This window comes from Triturus cristatus, chromosome 2_2, assembly GCF_964204655.1.
Source record: "Triturus cristatus chromosome 2_2, aTriCri1.1, whole genome shotgun sequence".
NCBI lineage: Eukaryota > Metazoa > Chordata > Amphibia > Caudata > Salamandridae > Triturus > Triturus cristatus.
Genome location: NC_140582.1, coordinates 476,496,321 through 476,516,260, shown reverse-complemented (window position 1 = coordinate 476,516,260; position 19,940 = coordinate 476,496,321). Strand labels below are relative to the sequence as shown.

Below are 19,940 nucleotides of genomic sequence, written 5' to 3'. Positions count from 1 at the left end.
GCTAGGTTTGTGTATTCCATGTCAAGTTTGTGAGTGACAGGAGGCTGAAGAGGGCCTTGGCTACAGCAGTCTGATGGGTCAGGGCTCGGCTGAATAGGACCTGCATTGAATAGAGAATGGGTGGGGCGGAGATTTTCTTTCACTGACCTGAGCCCTCATAGAATAGAGAGTAGGGGGAGATTTCCTTTCAGCTACCTGGGCCACATCTGCTCTCAGACAATGCTGTCTCCACCTCCTGCCAGGAAGCTGCACCCAGGAGGACAGAACTGGTTTGGACTAGATACAGACACTCTCTGCCTTCAGAGACAAAGTATTTGTGTGTTTAAAACGGGGGACCCAGACCCCAGAATTTTAGATCACTTCTGGGAAATCAAGAGGAAACCTGTGCCAAGGAGAAGAGCCAGATAAACTAAGGAGGAATACTGCCCCTGTGCTGTTTGCAATCTGGGGTTGGCCTGCAGTGGCTGCTTGCTGCCAAAGAAAGGAGAAAAAGGACTTTGCTGTTTTGCTTTATCACCTGCTTGAAGTAAAGATCTCCAAGTGCTTGAAACTGAGCTTGCCTCCTGTTCTGAAGTCTCAGGAATACAAAGACGTCACCCCTTCTGTCTGCCTGCATCTAGAACTGCTGTTTTAGCTGCTACAGAAGGAAATTGCAACACCAATGCCGGCGAGCGATGCCGTAACCTGCACCGAAGCCATGAGCGCTGCTCCGTCTTGCGACGTAGGCACAACGACCCGCTGCCGTGCCTCATCGACTCCGAAGCCGACTTCATCATCGCGGTGCCGATCCTCGACATGGGTGATCGCGAATCCATCGACCTCGTGCCATCGTAAGGGACAGTGGTTTCGGCGCCATCGTGACGTCACCTCCCCGATGCAGTAAGGAACCGTCGCCTCGCCTCCCCAGCGCTGCAGTAAGGAACAGAGGCTGCACCTCCCTTGGGGTCATAAGGAACTGACACCGCGCAGCGTCTACGTAGCCGCACCTCCCCGACGCAATGAACTATCTTTGTTTTCATCAATTCCAAGGTACTGTTCTTTGTGGGTCTGTTTGACTCCATGCCCGATGCCGTGCTCCTCTCGGTCGGCGCCGTGCTTTGGGATTTCCACCGACCACGACGTCGTTATAACTTCAAGTGGAGTTATTTGTTGCTAGAAGCTTGATTTAAGTGAATGACCTATTTTTGAAGATAACTGATAACTGTATTGTGGATTTTTGTCATATTGGTCTTGTTTAAGAATATATCAAGATTATTTATTTTTCTAAACTGGGGTGGTGTCCATTTGTAGTGTTTTCACTGTATTACTGTATGTGTTCACAAATGCTTTACACACTGCTTCTGAGATAAGCCTGTCTGCTCGTGCCAAGCTACCAAGGGGGTGAGCAGGGGTTATTCAGGAGTGTATCCCCCTTTCCCTGACTACAAGCAAGGGTACCTATTTGGACAAAGGTGTATACCATTGCCAACTAGAGACCCCCATTTCTAACAACGGGGTTTTGCTGAACAAATGTGGAAATGATCGTGAGAAACAGTTGAGCTTTAAAGTGAAGCGAAGATGTGGTGTAATGGCCAGTGCTGCTGACAGGGGAACTGGGAACCTGGCTCAAATATCAGGGTCAGCTAAAAGATTTGTCATTCTAGGCAAATCACTTATGCTCCCTCCTGCCTACGACAATGAATGTGCCATTGTGTAATGTAACTGGAGAGCCCTCATAGCACTCCAATACCATCGGCTGATATTAGCACTATGGCAAGATGGAGGACGGAACAAGCGCTCCAATACCATTGGATCATGCAAAAAGAGAAAAATAAACAAGCAATGTTTGTGTTTCAACAACATTTTAAGAAATGCATTTATTTATGTACATAAGCATGAATTTTAGTGCTTTGTGTACGTGTACAAGGGAGATGGACTGAAACCACAAGTACTCCCATGGAGTCCTTAAAAGCAAAGAACAAGATGGAGGACGGAACAAGCTCTCCAATACCATTGGATCAGGCAAAAAAACTAAATAAGTGCTGTTCGTGTTTTAACAACTTTTTAAGAAATACATTTGCTTATGTACACATGCATTCATTTTAGTGGAATGTGTGTATGTGTACGAGGGAGACGACCAGAACACACGTACTCCTACAGAGTGCTTGTAAACTAAGCAAAAAATAGCTCCGCAAACTAGGAGCAGTGTAAGTAAACATGTACTTGGTCCATGCGCTATGGGAGGGCCAAACAGAAGAAGAGAGCATGACGCCGGCATGCCATGATGAATGGCATCATAGAAAATGAGAGCGACTCCGAAGTTTACCAACGAAATTAAATGGGTGGTCTGGAATCCCACAGATAGAACACACCATGTCTCTTCGAGACAGTGTATGCATAGTCTAGCCGAGACCTAAAAACTGCGGTTCCACCACCTCTATTTGAGGAGAGAGGTGAAAGTGAAAATGGCAGCAAAGCATATGCCAACCTCTAAATGAGGTCCTATGGCCACACCAGTAGATTTACATGTACATTTGAAGTAGATTTATTTTGTGGGTCTTGGAAACTTACAAATATTGCGGATGTTCCAAAGTAATACATTTATTGTTAGTGGTGTGAACACTGGTGTTCTCAGGAGGATAGCGGTGTTGGCCAAATAAAGGTAGTGAACACACTCAAACTTTCCTAAATGGTTTTCCAAATCAATTTACAAATGGCTATACAAGGTAATTATATGATGAAAGAGGTACCGATTGACATTAAATAAAATGAACGTTTTTCTTTGAAGGAAAAACAGTGCATGGTGATGCAACCATATTGCTAACCATACAGTTGACTGAAATTGTCATATGATAAATGCAAATAAACAGGACATGCATAGCTTCTTATAAACTCGGCCAGATTCTTCTAAATTATGAGGCTCTGTCCTCTGTTCTTAAACTTTGTGACTGTAAAATATGTTAGAACTAATCTAGAACTGTAGTACTCGTGCATCCGCTGACAGCAGGGAGCCTTCCTGCAATTGTTCTTATCGTATGCAAACATTACATTCCTACAGTGCCGTTCGTCTTTTTCTCCAAAACATAACAATGCTTTAATAAAATAATGCAAGGCAGAACAAAAGTCTGTTTTGTCAGCACGCTTAAGATCCACAAAAACTAAAGCAAAATAAACAACTCAAAAGCGAATTTATCATCTTAAGCTTGCATAGACTGGCAGGGTCTACTGTGGGCATTTTGTCGGCAGTAGTTGCAAAAAAAAAACGAGCTTTCTTGAGGAGTAAACCTTTTTTTTATTTTTATATAGAACAAAAGCAGCAATACAGCCAATATTCCTTATAAAAAAGGATTTTCTCCACAGCTGTTGACCTTTCTCTAATTCAGTGATGGAATGTAGAAGCTTCGAACAGCTCTTTCAATGTGTCAGTCCACAGTTACCCATCAAGCTAAGGTGTTGTGCTGCTGGCTCATTAAAAATTACACACTGAATGTGATTAAACTAGATTATTATGTGGGAGTGCATAAAAAACAGAGCACAGAAAATTAATTCACAATGTGATTTTGCTAAATATTTTGGGGCAGATTTACAACCCCTTGCTTCACTTTTGCACCGTCGCTGATTCACTTTTGTGACGCAGCGGCAGCGTAAAAGTTGCGGCCCATTTACAACGTGACGCATCTAGGGAGATGCGTCACGTTGTGAAGCCCTGCGCCACATTAAACCTGCATCAGGTTTAATGTATGCAGGGTGGGCGTTCTGTCGCAGGAAGCCCCGTAAAAGTGACGCAGTGAAATCTACAAGATTTCACTGAGTCACTTTTACGTCCATGCTGCATCAAAACCCTGCACCTGCTTGAAGCAGGCGTAAGAATTGACGCAGCATGTTAGGCATAGGGCGGCCCTGAGCATTGCTGGAGTTGCGTCGAGCTTGCGACACAACTCCAGCAATGCGTGACTTTTCCTTCAACAGAAGCATCAGAATTTCTGACTCATCTGTCAATCGTTGCGCCATGGTGCGCCGTATTGTAAATACGGCGCATCCATGGTGACGCAAGGATTTGGCATGTTGGCGCAGAGAAAGTGACGCATCTCTACAGATGCGTCACTTTCTTGTAAATCTCCCCCTTTGAATTGGAGGAATTTCCTTGGTATCCCCATTGGGTAAAATCCTCATATCACTTTCGGGTGTTTTCTCCATTAAACCTCTCCAGATGTTGCTACCATGGAAAGCCTGTATAAGGTCTGCCACAGTCTATCCAAGCAGAGCAGGTTCATCTTGCTCCTGGACGTGCCTCACCTCCACCAACCAGTTGTCAGAAGTGTGTGTATTATTGAATATCGTACAGCATTGCACTACCAAATTGCTTCATTTTGATTAGCTTTTAGTTGGTAGATATCTCCACAGTAGTTTAATAACTAGTAGCTGAGACAAGTGTTATTAGAGCATTGACCCACATATCGCTATGTCTTTGTCCTGTGAAGATTGCAGAGTTGTTTAGAAAATAGAATAATCACCTGGCTAACAGACTGAGCCTCCAGTGGGAGACATGTTGCTGAAGACAACAGCATTAGAATCATTGTATTACATATTTATATAGTTCCAAGCCTGTGAAAATTGAGAAGTTCACCACAGGTTTATAATAGTAATCTGATTGATCAGTCTGATTTGAAATGTTACTATATGTACTAAGGTATTACCTTCTATTGTAGTTGTTTATAAAGTATATAGAGCAATATGTTATAGACAATCATTATATAAACATACTTATTTATTAAGTCGCACACCTCCATATACAATCTTGTCATCTCATTTGCTACACTATATTAACTACAAGTCGCCACTCTACCATACACTTTGTTCTTAGAAATAATGTCATTTGATGTTTTAAGTGGTGTTATGAATGCCATGATTTCACAAGTTATAAGTCATTTCATATCACCAGGACATGAAGAAAGGGTGAATTGTAGTTAATGTAGTGTGATGAGTGAGGTCATTAGATTGTTTCCGGAGGTGTGTGACTTATACTAAATTGAAGGTTGTGTGTCATTATAAATTTAAGTTATAATTTGTAGTAAGTGAATTATATATTTAAGTTGGAACTATAACTTTAGAATTTCTAAAGTTTTAATAGTTTAAGTTTGGTTTGTATAGAAAGAATAACGTTCTGTAACTATAACTTAGCTTTAACCTTTTGTTTTTTAATTAAATGTAAATGGTTTTTATTTTTTAATAATAGTATGTTTCAAATCGTAGTGTCGAGTATAATGTAGTTGAGTGGTGTTAAGTGGAGTGTCGCTGAGTATAGTGAAAGAGAGTGTCATAGAGTGTAGTGTTGTAAGGTCTAGTGTTGTGCAGTGAAATACAGTGTAGTGGAGAAGAGACGAGTGACGTAGTATACAGTAGAGTAAAATGATATACAGTGTAGTGGCGTGGTGTGTCCTATAGTGGATTGGAGTTTTGTACAGTGGAGTGGTGTTTGGAAGAGTGGAGGAACATTTCGTACAGTACAATTGACTGTTGTACAGTGGAGTGTGGTAGAGTCGAGTGTTGTAGAGTGTCATCAAGTAAAGTGTTGTACAATGGTATAGAGAGGAATAGAGTTTTGTACAATGTAGTGGCATAGGGCTCGATTCACAAAGGTAAACCTGGATCAACAGTCTAAGTTTATGACTTTTGGTATTCATAACGGTAAACTTAGACCAAAAGTCTAAGTTTACAATTTTCGGTATTCACCAAGGTAATCTTAGACCAAAAGTCTAAGTTTACTACTTTTGGTATTCACAAAGGTAAGTTACGAGTACTATGATTATGTCCACACTCGGGCCGGATTCTCCGCCCAGAGTGTGAAGATCCCACTCCACACCCAAAGTGTACTCTCTGAGTGCAGAGAGTACACTCCGATTGCGGAGTGGAATTTTCACACTTGGGCAGAGCTTCCAGGCCGAGTGCAGATGTAAATATATTATTTGTAACTTACCTTTGTGAATACCAACAGTTGTAAACTTAGACTTTTGATCTAAATTCACCTTTGGGAATACCGAACGTCATAAACGTAGACTTTTGGTTTAAGTTTAAGATAAGGGTACCCAAGCACACGTTAAATCAAAGTTAATACGGTCAGTATATACATAAACAAATAACACAACATAGATCTTCGTTTCTTTCTTTTGGGTTTCTTCGGTTTATTGTTCTTTTCTCAAAGTGTATTTCATAGTCTTCAAAACGTTCCCAAGCCAACACGTGTTTCGTCGCCTTTAGTAGTTTTTTACATGCGACTTGTTCACGGCTGAATACGGTTTAGTATGCAAAGTGTCTAGTATGACGATAATTCCAGGTCATACAATCCGACGACGAGGGAGGGGGTATTTGGTCAGTTATATCCGAATGGATTGTTATCCCATGTCCGCATGTGCCCCAAATCTGAGCACCACGTCTCTCGTTCTGTAAAATCGTATCTCCCCCCACAACCGCGTCTGGCTCCAAATTTTGGTTTAAGTTTACCTTTGTGAATCGGGCCCATATAGTGGAGTACAGTGTAGTATAGTTCAGTGTTGTCGTTTGAACTCTCATATAGTAGAGTCTTGTACATTGTAGTGTCGTATAGTGGAGTGCCGTAGAGTTGTTTGTTAAAACAGAGGACTGTGGTACAGTGTTGCACAGTGGAGGAGAATGTCATACAGTGGAGTACTGTGTCATACAGTGGAGTGGCATGTCGTAGAGAGGAGTGGAGTGGTGTGTTCTACAGTGTTACAGTGTAGTACAGTGGTGTAGATTAGAAGGGTATAGAGTGGAGAAGAGTGTCATACATTTCATACAGTGTAGTAGAGTCTTGTAGATTAAAGATGAATTGAGTACAGTAAGGTGTCATACAGTGGAGCGGTGTACAGTTGATTGTCGTAGAGTGAGGTACAGTGGCATGCAGTGTAGTAGACTGGAGTGGAGTCAAGAGGAGTGGAGCAACATTGTGTGGAGTGAAATATAATAGAGAGGATTTTCATGTCATAATGTAGAGTGGCATTAGTGGAGTAGAGTCGAGTGGTGTAGAGAAGAGTCATAAACTGGAGTGGCATCTAGTACAGTAGAGTCGAGTGCTGTGTCGTGGACTGTTGGAAAATCTTGATTGGTGTAGAGTGTTGTACAGTGCATTGTATGGGCATAGAGTTGAGTACAGTGCTGTATATTGGTATTCTGTGTAGTACAGTGTTGTAGAGCGGAATTGTAAAGAGGAGAGTGTTGTAGAGTAGAGCAGTGTAGAGTGGAGTGGCATATAGTGGTGTAGAGTGGGATAAAAGGTAGTCATACAGTAAAGTGCCATAGAGTGCACTAGAGTGGAGAGGCATGGCATACACTGGAGTGAACTTTCTTAGAGTGGAATGGCTTGTTATACAGTGGAGTGGCATAGACTGGAGCACTGTAGAATGGAGTGACATAGAGTGTAACAGCATAGAGTAGAGTGGTGTAGAGTGGAGAGTCATACAGTGGTGTGTCATAGAATATGGGAAACTGTTGTAGAGTGGAGTGGCATAGAGTGGAGTGCAATGTTGTAGAGAGGAGTGAGTTAGAGTACAGTAGAGTCTGGTACAGTGGAGCTGCATACAGTGCTTTGAAGAATTTAATGGCATACACTGCCATTGAGTGGAGTGGAGTAGAGTGGAGGAGTAGAGTACAGTGGAGTTGTGTAGAGTAGTGTGTTATAGAGAAGAGTGGAGTAAATTGTGGTGAAGTGTCATAGAGGGTGTTGTGTAGAGTGTCCTAGAGTGGAGTAGAGAGGAGGAGAGTGGTGTAGAGTGGAGTAGAGTGGTGTACAGTATTGTACAGTGGAGTAGCATAGAGTGCAGTAGAGTATGGAATAATAGAGGGGTCGTAGAATGTCTTAGAGTGGAGTAGAAGGTCATAGAGAGGAGTATACTCAAGTGGCATAGACTGGAGGAGCGTACAGTGCAGTGTTGTAGAGTGTCATATTGTAGTGTACTGTGGCATAGAGTGTGATGTCATAGAGGGCTGTGGCATAGAGTGGAGTGGCGTACAGTGTAGTAGTGTAGAGTGGAGTAGGGCACAGTGGAGTGGCGTAGAGTGGAGTGGCCTAAACTAGAGGAGCAGACAGTGGGGTAGGTTAAAGTGTAATTCCATACAGTGGAGTGGAATACAGTGTAGCAGAGTAGAGTTGAGTGACATACACTGGAGTGGCATATAGTGGAATACCATACAGTGCAGTGGCGTATGTTGAAGTGGTGTAGACTGGAGTTGAATACATTAGGCTTGAGTAGAGTGGAGCAGCATACAGTGGCTTGGCATAGAGAGGAGTTGCGTACAGAGGAATAGCGTAAAGTTGATTGATGTAGAGTGGAGTAGCGTACATTGAAGTGGCTTAGGGTGGAGTGGTGCAGTGTGGAGTGGCGTACAGTGGAGTGGCGTAGATAAGAGGAGCACACAGTGGAGTGACATACAGTGGAATAGCGTACAGTGGAATGACGTGTTGTGGAGTGGCATAGAGTGGAATAGTGTAGAATGGAGTATTATAGGAGTGGTATAGAGTGGAGTGGCATAGACTGGAGTGACATACAGTGGAGTGCTGTAGAGTGAAGTGATGTACAGTAGAATAGCATATAATGGAGTGGTGTACAATGGAGTTGCGTAGAGTGGAGGATGGTACAGTGGAGTGGCATAGACTGGAGTAATGTAGAATGGAGTGACGTAGACTGTAATAGCATAGAGTGGAGTGGTGTAGAGTGGAGAGTCATACAGTGGAGTAACATACAGCTGATAAGAATGCAGTGAAATGGAATAGGTTAGAATAACATTGAGTGTACTGGGATACTGTGGAATGATGCAGAGTGAACTGTCAAATAATGGAATAGTGTAGGGTGGAGTAGCATTGAGTTGAGTGTTGTACAGTGGAATAGTGTAAATAGTGTAGAGTGTTGGACAGTGCATTGTATGGGCATAGACTGGAGTACAGTGTCTTATAGTGGTATACAGTGTAGTACAGTGTTGTAGAGCATACTTGTAGAGAGAAGAGTGTTGTAGAGTAGAGCAGCATAGAGTGGAGTGTCATATATTAGCGTAGAGTGGGGTAAAATGTTGTACAGCAGAGTTGAGTGGAGTGGCATAGTGTACAGTGGAGTAAAGTCATGTCATACTGTACAGAGCCATGGAGTGGAGTAGAGTGGAGTGGCGTAGCATAAACTAGAGTGAAGTTTCATAGAGTGGAATGGACTGTCGCTCAGTGGAGTAGTATGTTGTGTCATAGAATATGGGAAACTGTTGTAGAGTAGAGTAGAGTAGAGTGGAGTGGTATAGAGTGGAGTACAGTGTTATAGAGTGGGGTGCAGGAAACCTGGCTGATAGACCTTCTGCACTTTCATGGATACCTGTGCTTTTTCACTCCAGCTGTCAGGGGCAAAAATATGGTCACCTCCAAGGCAGCCTTGCAACCTAAGTCTCCAACACAAGCACATTCTCAGCCCGCGCAACCGGCCAGGTTTCACCAGCAACTATGGCAATAAAAATATCCACCCCCTCCACAACATCCATAAAAAAGAGCACAGTCATTGTAATAAATGCTTACATACACCCAAAAAGGAAAATCAAGGCAGCAAGGCATCTAACTGATTTATTGGAGGCATGCCTAAGCGAAGGGGCCACAACAGACATCATTCTTACCGGGGATTTAAATCTTCATCTAATAGACTCCTCGACTGCAGATGAAGTGTCCAGTCAAAATTCGATCTGGAATATCCCACCGCAGGGAAAAAGTGGGCCGCCCAACTAAAACACGGCAGCGCCTACTAGAGGACCTCAAACACCTCAAGCTTAGAGCAATCAATGGTAGATCTGCTGGCAATAACCCTCCTGCAATCACCCACTACTCTTCAACTGTAAACACCATATTAGTTTACACCTTTGCCTTTCTATCCCTATTTAACTAAATCGCCTCATTTCAGCTGGGCGACAAAGCTGATAGTGACCACTGCCCTCAAGAAATCATACGCCAAATGAACATGCCTATGCGCGAATGGTCTTGGACCCTCCAAGGAACAAATCTCTCTATTAATTAAAGAAGAATCAAATTCGTACATGCACCAGGCAGGAGTTTCTTGCAAACCGCAACACTCCCCTTTGAGTAACGAGCCGGATGAAGCGAATGTGCCAAATGGGAGAACTTCACTACCACAATGGCAGAATCCATTGCCGTCCCAACCAAATCAAGGGCACAACACTGCCACAGTAGTTTGAAGCACATATCAAAAGCACAAAAAATCTAATTCAAGTTCACAATAATCTTCATTTACCGCACATTGAGACACCTTCAATATATTCCAACTGATAAAGTGCACTCAGCAATGCTACGACAGAAAAAGTTCAGTTAAGGAGACAAAAATGGGCAGTCAGCAGATCTATAGAGGACGAGAAATGAGCGAAAGTGTATGCCGATACCAAACAGAACAACAGCGCAAGATTTTGGAGAACAATAGACCGCTTTATTTGTCCCACACACACAAGGGAAATCATCCAACATCTCAGAAGAAGACTGGGCAAGCTATCTGTGAGACCACTTCCACCAAGATAACAACCCCCTAGCCACAGGATCAAAAATCATAACACACTCAGGAGGATCCCCCCCAGAGATCCATCGGGAGAAAGGGAGCGCCTCAGAATCCGAAGCAGCAGGGGGAAACTCACCAATGTTAGCATTCTCAAGTTACAAAACCATGGCAATTATATGGCAAATAGGAAAGGCAAGGAGAGAGGAGGCCCCAGGCCCCAAAGGAATTCCACGGGTTCTGTATAAACAAGATGCAGACTTCTGGGCCAAGGCCCTCTAATCTCTCTTCACTGAAATAAGGCAACTGGGCATACTCCTACGCTTCTGGAGGAGCTCGATAATCTCCCCAATTTCTAAGTTAGGAGACAAGTCCCTGCCAAAAAACTACCGCTTAGTGGCTTTCCTGGACAAAAAGTCAAATATGCTTGCGGGAACACTCTTAGAAGAGCTCCATTCCTTGGCCAACGAGAAATCAATAATTCCCCTAAACCAGACTGGCTTTGCAAAGTCTGTCGGAACAACAAACATCTTGGCCATGGCAATGCTGATTGCTAAGGCAGAATCAACAAAAATGCCATTACATCTATGCTTTATTGAATACAGGGCCTTTTTGATCATGTAACTCGCAACAGGGTGTGGGCCAAACTTGCAAGCTGGAGTGCTGGAGCAGAGTTTTCAGTTTGAAAATTCGTTGGCTTTTGAAGCTCTGGCATGTCTATTCGTTATATTAATTTATTAATCACTAATTATTAATTATTTGTCTTGTGCAAGTGTGTTTATACTAATCAATCTGTTTGTCTTAAACATAAGAGAGAGTTACACGTGGGTACGCATAAATGTGCTGTTTAACAATAACGTGCGAGTTTTCATGTTTAAACGTTGCTGTGTGCTGTTTATTTTCGAGCACAAAACGCTTTCCGAATTAATGCTTTTCTATGTTGCAAGAGCTAGATAAATACATACACATAAGGGTATTAGTGGGGTTAACACTGTTTAATCACTATGCTGTAGTAACGTTGTTTTTGTTTCTTTTAATTAAGATGGTCTATTGTGGCCTATGGAGGCCTAGATAAAGATGGCCGATTTTGTAAGCCTGGCCTCGATTTATAATATGAAAAAACCGTGATGGGAGAGAGCCCTGCTGAATATGGTCCTGAAGTCAGCTGACCACAGTCCTTGCTTGCCTTGTCAAAATTTCCATGAGGACATCAGCAGCCTGGGCAATCTTCGAGTGAAATGGAACGTCCTTGGCAGTCTTGGGAAACAAAGGAGCCTTAGAGAAAACTCTGAACTGTGGCTCGATTGCTGAGGAGAAGTAGAACTAACAAGATACATTTTGTTTCTTGGTTCCTGTTCCGTAGTCTTTATTTTGTGAACTTTTCCTGAGCGGAGATTTTCAAATGTAGCGATGCTACATCCTTTCCTTCTCGCTCTGCTCAGCAGGTCCGGCGGACATTACAACTTTTTCATGTTTCCAATGTATCTTTCCTTTGTTAGGGTTGCTATAAGAATTGTTAGCCTAGAGAGGGTTTTTGCCACTTGCCATTTGCCTTTGCCGCGTACCGAATCTGCGTTGGTGAGGATCGATGCTGGAGGGACTTCGTCTTGAGAGACTTTACCGAGAGACTTGTCCTGACCCGTTCTGACATTTAGCTAGAATAGGTAACTATGAGAAAAATGATTTATTCTGATTTACTTTCCTTGACTAATTTAGATAAAGTACCATACTTTTGAATACGGTGTTGGTTATCATTTCTTGTCAATTATTGTGTACACTATTTGATTATTGTTGTATAGATTGTTTAGATTATGTATCAGGACAGTCATAATAATCAGGTCTTATCGACCTCGATACAGATGCAGGGTGTTTAGGAGTTTTCCTTCCACAGGTTTAGTGCTGGTAGAGTATTTGAGCGTATGTTAGTGAAATGGGCCCTAGCGTATGATGAATGTATGTGCGTGTAACTGTGAGATTACTCTATCTGTGGTGGCGGGAATATTATACACATCCTGATCTCTATCAATTTCCTGGTAGCAGAGGATGGTTATTGATGGTTGTCTTGATCTGATAAGATTGCTTGTACATTAGCTTATTGATTATTGATTATTGGTTCATGTTGGAATATGTACTAATATTATATGTTGGAGTCATCTTGTTGAGTTATATGTAGTGCTTCTGGAATTTGGGAGCTAGTAGCAGTTCCGTAGTAGGGCAGAGGGAAGTGTATGCTGCTCTCGGGAAAGACGGGATTGTAAGGAATAACGTGTGACAATTGAAGTTGCGCGTCACATTGTCTGGGTTCGGAATTAGTGACATTATCGTATGTTACTATTAGATATATTTCTGGTATATTAGGAGTGTGTATGGTAGTGAAGGTTATCTGTGAAACTCTGGTCTTAAGTCCCAGGGATCCGTAAGGTTTACCGTTAAAGCTTATCGCAGGAGGAGTAATAGGTATTCTCTGAGCTTGTTTGAGGAACTGGCAGAGGTAAGCTGCTTAGTTGTTGTGAGTTATAATTCTGTTGTGGGACAGATTGTTCGCTGTTCTCGGGAAGCAGGATTCTGTGTGTATGTACTATATTTTCTTGTATGAATGTGCGTGAATGCATATACATTTAATTGATTGTAAGACTCTTTGGACAAGTCCTAGAGGAAACAGTTAAGGAATGTATGAAAGTTTGTCGATTCTTGTGAAATAGATTTTCTTTACTATTCTGTGGTTAGCGAAGCAGACAATGGAGATGTTTATATGTTGTAACTAATAGATTTTGTAGAAGTTTTGACACGAAGTCTACAGAGATTTTGTAAAGGAGGGGTAGACGAGTGACAGAAGACAGGAGACAAGCGACTGCAGCGACTGTTGACGTCAGAAAGACCGCGCTCTGATTGGATAGTGATCAGAATAGTGTTCGCGCTGGGATTGGTGCGTTGGTGTGAGCCGCGCAAGGATTGGAAGAGCTATTTAGTGACGTAAACGCTCCAGGATTGGTGTGTTAGTGTGAGTCGCGCTGTTATAGGTTGAAAATTCGTATTGTATATTTATAATACGGAAAAGAGTAGAAAGTTTTGGTAAACGCTAAAATGTATTACCAAGAAGAGAAAAAGAAGAAGACATTCTTTGGAAGAATTAAAAGGTGGTTTAACAAGGATAAAGATGTTAAGACGAGAGAGGGTGAATTATTACCTCCAGCGAAAACACCTGCATCCTTCATGGCTGCGAAATATGGGTTTCATACCTGTATATGGTTGGAGAATTGGGTTAGGTATACTAAAGAAGATGGTGTTCTAGCATTTCCAGAACATGGTTCATTTAATTTGGCCGTGTTGAGAAATTTACGGGAAAAGATGTTATGTCTAGACCCGAAACCAAGACCTACACAGTTTGAGGCTTTAGTGGAATGGGAAGAGGAAGTTCATGAGCGAGAAAAACAGAGATCTGGAGGTCATTACAGGTACATGTTCGGGAGGAGACATGATCGTGAGACTCATCATGATCGAATGAAAAGATGGCGAGATGCTAGTATGTCAGAGGGATTATATCTGATGAGAACAGTTGAAGGAGGAGCAGAAAGGGTTCCTGAGTCAGAAATGAGAAGATATGGAGAGTATGAGGATGAGGTCTTGAATGACATGATTTACAAGAGACCACCTCCATATAGACCAGAACCAGATGAAAGTACACCAGTTGTTTCTCCGATAAGAGATACAGTCTGTATCATTGAGAGAGAAAAAGTGACACCTGAATCAAGAGGTAGTAATTCTTTCAGGGAGAAAGAGAATCGAGGTAGTGACGAAGATGCCAGACAATTAGCCAGAACCACAACAGAACTGACTGAGAAGATTAGAGAGTTAACGAAGAATCTAGAAGCTGTTACGGTGCCTGTAACAATAGGTCCGGTTATTCCTGTGTTTGACAAACAGAGGACAGGTGAGAATGGATTGGTGGTTCCATATGTTGGGAATAATTTGACAAATTCAGTTGGTCCTTCAGGAGATTCGAGTAAAAGAACAGAGAGAAGTGACCTGAGACAATCCAGACATGACATATGCAGTAGTGAAATACTGGATGCTAGTGAAGCTAGTTGTTCAGGGATGCCAATTTTAGAACCGCAGAAAAGAGTGGTTCCAGTGAGAAAAACTGCTGAAATAACAGTTGAAGATTTGAATGATTGGATGAAAGTTCTTCAGAAAAAAGATAAGGATTCACAAGCAATTGATGTGGCTAGGTTATGTGTAGATTTAGAAGAGCTTGTTACAGGAACAGTTCCAACAGAAATTCTGAAGAGTCATCATGATGGTGAGTTAATGTTTATGTGTAAAAGCATCACCTGGAGAGCAAGAAATACACATGACAGGCTAAGAGCAATAGCGAATGAGCAGGGAGTTGACATTGATAAAGTGAAAGCTTTACAAAAAACCTACAGGATAGACTTTACAGAGAAAGATATTGAGAATTTGAATGCTACTGGTAGAACAGGACACATTAAAGAAATGGTGGCATTATTGCGAAGATGGGGTGATGTAGAAAAGTGGAAGGATAGGTGGTATAAGAAAAGAGAGGAATCTGAAGACAGAACGACTTATTCAGCATTTCCAGTGAGAGAAAAAGAGAAACCAGTGGATAATTATCCTATGAGAGAAATACCTGGAGGAGGATATGTACATGTTCCATGGACCAGACAGGATATTTTATCATTTACAAATGATTTCCCTCGATTGAGAGAAAAGCCCGTCGAGCGGTATAGGCAGGTAGATAGGTTTGTGAAATTGTCAAAAGTGCTGTGGATTGACCTGAATAGCCTGTTTGATATAATTGTTCCAGCAGACTTGTGGACTGAGTGTAAAATAGTTGTGAGTTGGCCTACTGAGGAATATCCAAGAGATCCAAGAACAGGGGCACCAGATCCAGAAGTAATGAGAAAGTATGATCAGGTGATGGTATACCTGAAGAGTAAAGTACCTGCAAAAGAGACAGACTGGGTTAAGATAGATCGAACACAACAGGAAGCAAAAGAATCAGTTCATGCTTTTTACGAAAGGCTGATACTGGCATTTAAACAATTCAGTGGAGATGAACACCTGGGTGATAAAGATTTGAGTCATTTTGTATACAGATTTGTATATGGCCTTAGACCTGAAATTGGTGAGAGAATTCGTGAACACACAGTGGATTGGCAGAGTAAGAAAATAGATGAGATTCTGAGACATGCAAAATACTTCAGTGATGAAATTGAAGCAAAACAAAGAAAGCTGAAAGAGAAAGCAATGTGGGCACAAGTGAAAGTTGCGGAAAGACAGGAAGCACAGTTGGTAGAACAGGCGAATAATCCAGGAAACAATGCGGGGAATAGACCTAGATATGCAGGGAAAGGAAAGGGGAATCTTGAGGAAGCAAAGAAAAAGTTCCCGTGTCACAACTGTGGCCAACTGGGACATTGGAGGTCTGAATGCACTAATCCACCATTAGTGAATAATGAGGGTAAACCCTTAAATCAACAGGTGCAGAACGAAGGAAATAATCAACAGCAGCAACAACAGAAAGTTGTGAGACAGCAGAGCCAAGAGCCAAAACCGCCCTTGCCGCAGAATAGAGGGTCACAAAAGTATAATCAGGATTCAGGATTCTACAATGATGAACAGGTAAACAAACCAAGACGTTCTAACCAGGTACAACAGTACTTGTTAAAGAATGAAGGGAGTGAGTCTGAGGGTGATTATTGACGGTGCCGAAGAGAGGAGGAAGAGTGCATACTTGGTGCAACTCTAAAAATAGACCAGGCAGGACCATTTGTGGATGGGAAAATAAATGAAGAGAGTGTTACTTTTTTGGTAGACACAGGTGCGACAAGATCAACTGTCAGGTCAACAGATGTTAGAAATCTTCCTCTCTCGGATGAAGCAATCCAAGTAGTTGGTGTAGCCAATACACAAATCAGAACACGTCTTACTGAACCAGTAAGAGTACAGATAGGGAAATTTTCAGACATGCACAGGTTTATTGTTTGTGACACAAGTCCAGTGAACCTGTTAGGTAGGGACCTATTGTGTAAGATGAACTGCACAATTTTCTGTACACCGGATGGAATAGCTTTTGAGACACCAGATGAGGATGTTTTGTACCGAGTGACTCTAGAGAATAGAGAAAGTGAGTTAATTGGTGCATTTGCTGTGTTTAATCCAGAGGATTTGCCTCGTGAACTGAGAGACACAGTGAAAAGAACAGTTTGGGATTTTACTGGAGAGGATGTGGGATTGATGAATAATGTAGATCCTGTGAAAATTTCAGTGAAAGAGGGAATTACATATCCTAACATTCCTCAGTACAAAATGACACCAGAAATAATTGAAGGAATAACTCCTATAATTGAGAAAATGATTCAGCAGGGAGTTCTGAGAGAACTACTGAGTAGCCCGTGTAATTCACCGATAATGGGGCTAAAGAAGCCTAATGGCAAATTTAGGATTGTGCAGGATTTGAGAAAAATTAATCAAATTGTGGTGGCATGTTGTCCTATCGTGCCAAATCCATCAGTGATTTTGTATCAGATTCCACATGATGCTGAGTGGTATACAGTGATTGATTTGTGTCATGCGTTCTTTTCAATTCCATTGCATCATGATAGCCAGCCGATTTTTGCATTTAGGTTTGGCCAGCGTATTTTAGCATGGTGTCGTATCCCACAGGGGTATACAGAAAGTCCTTCGATATTCAATCAGTTATTGAAAAAATCGTTGGAAAGTTTGATCATGCCCGAGAACTCAGTACTAGTTCAGTATATTGATGACCTACTTGTGGCATCAAAGACACGTGAAGCTTGTGAAGTAGATACCATAGCTTTACTGAATCATCTGGCAGATGGAGGGTTAAAGGTATCACCAGCCAAATTGCAATTTTGCAAAAAAGAGGTGCATTATCTTGGACATAATATTGAAAAAGGTCTGAGGAAAGTGACTGATGACAGGATCAAAATCATCAGGGGAATGAAAGCCCCGAAAACCCAGAGGGAAGTGAGAATGTTCCTGGGTATGGTGGGTTATTGTCGTCAGTGGATAATTAATGTTTCGCTGATAGCAAAGCCACTGATTAAGCTGACAAAAAGTGAAATGACAGACCCATTGGAACTAGATGCAGAACAAATGGCAGCATTCGAAGAGCTGAAAAGCAGAATGTGTGAGGCTCCAGCTTTGGGTATGCCTGACTATGAAAAAGAATTTGAATTGTACTGCAGTGAGAGAAATGGATGTGCACTCTCAGTGTTAATCCAGAAGCATGGACAGTTGAGAAGGCCTATTGCGTACTTCTCATCGACACTTGACCCTGTAGCTGTGGGTTTACCAGGTTGTCTGAAATCTGTGGCTGCAACATGCAGAAGTTTGGAACAAAGTGAGGGAATCATAATGGGATATCCTGTAAGGGTATTCGTACCTCACAATGTGGCAATTCTTTTGACAAGAAGCAGAACTCAGTACATGTCACATAGTCGGTTGACTAAGTATGAAAAAGTGATTTTGGGAGCATCAAATGTGACTCTTGAGAGATGTGTGAATGTGAATCCAGCGACACTCTTGCCGGATATTGAAAACGTGGGTGTGAAAATGGAAGATGATCATGATTGTTTGGATGTGCTTGAGTACTGTACAAAACCGAGACCAGACATAAGGGATCTTCCCTTACATGAGAGTGATCATGTGTTGTTTGTGGATGGATCATGCCTGAGAAATGATAATGGTGTGCTATGTGCAGCATATGCGGTGTGCAAAGTTTCAGAGGTTATGGAAGCATCACCATTGAAAGGAGAGAAATCTGCGCTAGTTGCTGAATTAGTGGCATTGACAAAAGCTTGTGAAATTGGGAAAGATTTGAGAACGACTGTGATGACTGATAGTCAGTATGGATTTGGAGTTGTGCATGATTTTGGCCAGCTTTGGCTACAAAGAGGTTTCTTGACATCGAGTGGAACTCCAATAAAGAATGCTGAAATGATTGGTAAATTACTTGAGGCGATACAGCTGCCTAAGGAGTTAGCGGTTGTAAAGTGTGCTGCCCATGGACAAGGAGAGGATTTTATAACGGTCGGAAACCGTTATGCAAATGATGTTGCACAATACTGTGCTAAGACGAATCAGTCTATTAATCGGGACCGAGAGGGTGAAATGTCTTTTCTCTCTGTGATGTTTACTAATGTCTTAGAGACATGGGATGAAGTGAAACAGTTGCAAGATGAGGCAGGAGAAGAAGAGAAGAAAGATTGGATTAAGGCAGGATGTGCTCCAAGAGAAACAGACCATGTTTGGGTCTACAGAGATGGCAGACCAGTAATGCCGAACTCCATACTGTCGTCAATGGCAAGAATGTATCATGGCCAGGGACATTTGGGGAGGGACGCGATGGTTAGGTCATTTAAACAAACCTGGTATAATGCAAAATTCAGGACAATTGCAGAAAGCATCTGTCAAAGGTGTTTGGTTTGTCAGCAATTTAACACTGGGAAAAAGACAGTGGTGAGTCTGGGAACAATAGGCAGAGAAGGAGGTCCTTTTACAAGAATGCAGATTGATTTCATTGAAATGCCCCAAGTGAACAGACTGAGGTATGTTCTAGTGGTAGTCTGTTTGTTTTCAAGATGGGTGGAGGCCTATCCGACTAGGAGGAATGATGGAATAACGGTGGCAAAATTACTGTTAAGGGAGTTGATTCCTAGGTACGGGTTTCCAGTAACGATTGAGTCTGATAGAGGTGGACACTTTCAAAATGAACTGATGGGTTTGATTTGTGAAGCATTGAAAATACAGCAGAAGCTACATTGTGCATACCGACCAGAGGCTTCTGGTGTGGTTGAGCAGATTAATGGCACAATCAAGAATAGGATTGGAAAAATGTGCTTAGCCACTGGCATGAAATGGCCAGATGTTTTACCTCTAGTACTGATGACTATTAGATCTACTCCAGATAGAACTACTGGCTTGAGTCCGCACGAAATAATCATGGGACGTGCAATGCGCCATGCATTTGTGCCTGTCAATAAGTTGATGACAGTAACTGATGACATGATTTTGGATTACTGTAAAGGCCTGGCTGACGCAGTTCATTCTGTGTTTCACCAGGTTGGAGAAGAAGCTACCACACTTGAGAAGAAGCAAGCTCATGATCTGAGTCCAGGGGACTGGGTGAGGATTAAGGTGCACAGAAGAAGAAATTGCTTGGTTCCAAGGTGGGGAAGGCCGAGACAAGTCATTCTGACTACGACAACTGCAGTAAAGTGTGCTGGAGTGAAACACTGGGTACATGCGAGTCATACTCTGAGAGTTCTAACCCAAAAGAAGGGACTGGTAAAGAGTATTTTGAAGAGTCAGATTCCAGTGATGAAGAAGATACAGAATCAGTGAGGAGAGAAGCAGAAAAAGCTTCAAGTG

The 19,940-nt window shown here is 42.2% G+C and overlaps 1 protein-coding gene across 2 annotated transcripts in view; it reads right to left on the bottom strand.

Annotated features, from left to right (window-relative positions):
- PRDM5 (PR/SET domain 5) overlaps nt 1–19,940 on the bottom strand; it is a 687,250-nt gene that overhangs the window by 573,913 nt on the left and 93,397 nt on the right. The window lies entirely within an intron of this gene.